The 5,109-nt window shown below is 39.2% G+C and overlaps 1 long non-coding RNA gene across 1 annotated transcript; it reads right to left on the bottom strand.

Annotated features, from left to right (window-relative positions):
• Window positions 1-553: 553 nt before the first annotated feature.
• On the bottom strand, window positions 554-2,630 carry LOC131994291 (uncharacterized). The gene is made up of 3 exons (XR_009396600.1): window positions 2,404-2,630; window positions 2,026-2,339; window positions 554-846 (listed from the first exon to the last, which is right to left on the bottom strand). It is a non-coding gene; the product is annotated as an uncharacterized LOC131994291 (long non-coding RNA).
• Window positions 2,631-5,109: the final 2,479 nt, after the last annotated feature.

The following is a 5,109-nucleotide window of genomic DNA, read 5'->3' as shown; positions in this document are numbered from 1 at the left end:
TATTTCACCATTATTTCGTGAATGGTGTTTTTGGTTTAAAAATTCCCATAAATATTTTTGCAGCAGTATTCATGAAGGATATTGCTCTATAATTGGCGGAAAAATAATAGTCTTAATCATTAAATCTTCTACGCAGCCCGTTCTGTATGGATTTGAATAACTCTCGAAAGAGCTAATAAAAAATCGTCTGTAACGTTAATGTAAAACTCGTAGGGTGCTCTGTCCTCTCCTGCTACTTTATTGGGTTTTACTTTGGAAATCATGGATTTGATTTCCTGTAGCGTTATATCTCCATCTAGTAGACCATCCTGAATCATAGTTGGAGCGTATTGGATTTCAAATGATATTTGTTTCATAAAATAGTCTTTGAATATGTCAGCGGTTATTGCGTTGTCCACTTTAAATTCCCGTTTATTTATTTCCCTGTCCAATTTAATAACAAATAATGAATTATATATTTGAAAATACAAACAATTTTAGTGAAATTAAGAATGAAGTTATGAATTTTCCTTTATCTATGTTACACATTAATATATGATCGCTGTGAAAAAATTTTAATTCCTTAATAGCATACACAAATAACATTATTAAAACAAAACGATCTAATAATTGCAACGGAAACTAGTATAACAAGTGATGAAAATGTTCTGTACGGAATTGCTGGATTTCGCTCTAATTTATAAACAGAGTGGGAAGAGGAGGAGGTATTGCTATATATGCAAACGAAAACATCAAATACAGCAATATACAAACACACATAAGCACAGCTGAGTCTTACTACTAAACACGATACAATAATTTCTGTCATATCATCTATCGACCACCAAAGCTACGCCTAAAAAGATTCTTAAAAGAGTTAGAGAAGAAAATATCAACATTGTAAATAAAAAACATGAACTTATAGTTGTGCTAAGTTCGGCCGGGCCGAATCTTATATACCCTCCACCATGGATCGCATTTGTCGAGTTCTTTTCCCGGCATCTCTTCTTAGGCAAAAAAAGGATAAAAGAAAAGATTTGTTCTGCTATATATATGTAGCTCTAATATCAAGATATGGTCCGGTTCGGACCATAATTAAATTATATGTTGGAGACCTGTGTAAAATGTCAGCCAATTCGAATAAGAATAGCGCCCTTTGGGGGCTCAAGAAGTAAAATAGAGGGATCGATTTATATGTGAGCTGCATCAGGCTATAGACCGATTCAGACCATAATAAACACGTTTGTTGATGGTCATGAGAGGATGCATCGTACAAAATTTCATTCAAATCGGATAATAATTGCGACCTCTAGAGGCTCAAGAAATCAAGATCCCAGATCGGTTTATATGGCAGCTATATCAGTTTATGAACCGATTTGAACCTTTTTTGGCACAGCCATAATAAAATACGTCATGCAAAATTTCAGCCAAATCGAATAGGAATTGGGCCCTCTAGAAGCTCAAGAAGTCAAGTCCTTAGATCGGTTATATGTCAGCTATTTCAGGTTATGGACCGATTTAAAGCATACTTGGCACAGTTGTTGGATAAGAATACTTCTTATCCAACAACTGTGACAACAAGAAGTCAAGATTCAAGATGGGTTTTATGGCAGCTATATCAGGTTATTGACCGATTTGAACCTTACTTAGCACAGTTATTGGAAGTCATAGCGAAACACGTCGTGCAAAATTTCATACCAATCGGATAAGAACTGCGCCCTTTAGAGGCTCAAGAAGTCAAGACCCAAGATCGGTACATATATATACATAAATCGATATGGCCCATTAACAATCCCATCCAACCTACACTAAAAAGAAGTATTTGTGCAAAATTTCAAGCGGCTAGCTTTACTCCTTCGAAAGTTAGCGTGCTTTCGACAGATAGACGGACGGACATGACTAGATCGACATAAGAATATCGATCAAGAATATATATACTTTATGGGGTCTCAGACGAATATTTCGAGAAGTTACAAACAGAATGACGAAATTAGTATACCCCCATCCTATGGTGGAGGGTTTAAAAATACTACCACAATAAATTACCTTAGGTTGCTGTCTTCACATGGACTGCAATGAATGGTCACAGAGACAACAAGAGAAAACGTAAATAACAATTCGAATACATGCATAGATCACCGTTTCATAAGATGCAGCAGAAAAAGAGAAAGCATACGCAGCCGTCATAATGACAGCAATAACAGACCACTACGCTCTTTTGGGATGTCTAGACCAGATTAAAGACTCTTACAGAGTAGACAGAGAGAACACACAGGGTGATATCAATATTAAACTCAACAAAATTAAAATAAACCAATAAGTTAAAGAGACATACTGGTCCTTATTAACAAACCAATCACCTAATGCCAATGATAAGTATATAGATTAGGTTAGGTTTAAGTGAAAGTCTGCCATCAGACTCACCTAGACGTTTTCGTCCATTGGGATCGCTTTAAAAAACCCAATAACTTGTGAATGTTCACATCCGCTAAATCAGACAGGTTCTCAAAGAAATGAGAACCTAAAGTGGAACTCCTTCTGACTGCTAGTGTGGGACACACACACACACAGAAGGTGTTCTATAGGCTCTTCTTCTTCGATGTCCCTACAGCTTCTGCAAAAGTCGTTGCTGGCAACCTTCAGTCTGTCAGCATGTTTTCCGATTAGACAGCGACCTGTCATGACGGACACAATGACAGAGACGTCTGTTCTAGCCAATGACAGCAAAGCAGTAGACCTCTTCAAGTCTAGATTAGGGCACATAGTTTTGGAATGCTCACAGCCCCCTCTTTGTGACCATCTATCATTCGTTGTCCTTCGGGCCTGGTCCTGAAAATGATTAGTATATAAAATTTAATGAAAAATGCAAAGATATATACAGAAAATGTGAATACTTAACAAAAAACTAACAAAATCAAGTCTCCATGACAAGTTGGACTAAGACTCAAAGTATGGCGCACTATTGGAGCAAAGCTGTCTTTTTTAAGATTGGGAAGAGTTGGATAGGCAGAAATTTTCATTCTGCGACATCAGGCCGTGCAGCGGCAGGTGACTCAACACCGCCCAACAAACAGGGGGCCGACAACGAGACAATCACGGCATCTCTCAATATTGGAAAGACTAGGATAAGCAAATATCCTAATACTAAAATATCAGTTATTAAAATTTTGTTTTTACTAAGAATTTTATTACAATTTTGTCATTAAAAAAATAATTTAAAGGCTGTCCTGGCCTCAGCAATATGTTGTCTTTGTAGAATAAAATAAATATGAAATGTTATTTTAAAAAATGTTGATGTTGTTGAGGTGGTAGTTGTCGAGGAAAGCGTTATAAAAAATGTTGGGAAGATGGGAAAATAAAGGCGGTTGCAGTGGCTCTAAAAGTGAAAATCGGGCGATATCCAAATCTTAAATGATTTAATCGAAATTCAACTGTATTGTCGAGTCATAAGAAAATATTTCCTACCAAATTTCGGTTAACAAATGGCCACATTATTGCAATATTGGTCCAAATCGGACGTATGTAATCAGAAAGTGATTCTGAGTCGATCGGTATACTTATCTCTTGTGGGTGTTACAAACAAATGTCAACTTAGGATGCAACAGTGGTGAGACAGGGAGACGGTGGAGCATACCTGGCATCAGTTTATCTGCATTTCGACTGTCCGACACCTCCACTCACGTCGGAGTTTCAACGTCTGGTGAGGAAAGCAAAACAGACAGGAGACGAGGTGCTGATAGGGTGCTATGTGAACTCTCACCACATTTCGTGGGGTAGTACCAACACTAATAAGCGGGCCCAAACCGTGGCAGAGTTATTGAATACTAACGACCTAATAACAATTAATATTGGTAACAACGCTACCTTTGTTAATAGGATTAGGGAGGAGGTATTAGATGTGACGATATGTTCGGAAAATCTAATCGATGATGTCTCCATGGATGAGTTCTCCATGGAACACTCCTTCTCTGACCATCGCTACATCAGGTTTACAATAGTACGGCCAGCGCCGAATGCGATAAGCTTCCGTTATAAATTGAAAATCAACTGGACAAAATTCGGAAGGCTACTCGAAGGAGACTTGGGCAAGATAATTTAGATTGTCCAATCATAGAAGACATTAACGAAAATGTCAACAGGATTACGACTGCACTGGCGGGGTCCTTCGAAGATAGTTATCCTCTTCGGGAAAGGAAATCAGCCCAAGAAAAACCCTGGATGACCGAGGAGACTCGCAATATTGGGAAAGAGATCCGCAGACTTTTTAACAGAGCACGTCGTAAAAAAGCGGAAGTTTATTGGTCTCAAGGAATGCAATAAGATTACCAGAGTAGCAAAACGTACCTCCTGGAAGCTTTTCTACGAACAGGTCGATAGCGTTAATGACGCCGCCAAGATCAAAAAGCTTCTCTCAAAAACCAATGTCCAAACTGAAACTTTAGAAGACAACATGTGAGCAGAAACAAGGGAGGACATTATTTACAATTACAGAATTTATGGTGAAGGAATCCTTGAGGAGCTGCAAACCATTTAAGTCACCCGGACCCAATGGAATATTTCCGGCGGTACTGCAGAAAAAGGCAGATTATCTGGCCCCTAGTCTGACCAAAATTTTCAAAGCGTGCCTAGGACTTGCATATACTCCGAAAGCCTGGCAGGAGGCAAGGATGGTGTTTATACCCAAGCCCGGCAAGGCAAGTTATGCGACACCAAAGGCCTACAGACCCATAAGCCTTACGTACTTTCTACTCAAAACCTTGGAACGTTTTGTGGACACCATGATAAAGAGTAGGACATCCAGCGAACTGCTCAAATACGAACAGCATGCCAATGTCAAGGGAGAGTCGGTGGAGTCTGCCCTGCACGAGGTTGTGCATCAAAGAATCCTTCGATGCCAAGACCTTTACCATGGCGGTATGCATTGACATTGAACGGGCTTTCAACAATGTTGAGACCGACATACTGATCCAATCCTTAGACCAGTATCGGGTAGACCCGGTCCTTAGAGACTGGATAAATCATATGCTAAGGAACAGGTGGATAAATTGTGTGTCTCATGGCATAAATATAAAGGAGAAAGTGGCACAAGGCACGCCACAGGGCGGAATTTTATCGCCACTCCTATGGGTG

Source organism: Stomoxys calcitrans, chromosome 1 (assembly GCF_963082655.1).
Source record: "Stomoxys calcitrans chromosome 1, idStoCalc2.1, whole genome shotgun sequence".
NCBI classification, from domain to species: domain Eukaryota; kingdom Metazoa; phylum Arthropoda; class Insecta; order Diptera; family Muscidae; genus Stomoxys; species Stomoxys calcitrans.
Note: the sequence above shows the minus strand (reverse complement) of the source record. Positions and strands in the feature narration are given on the sequence as shown.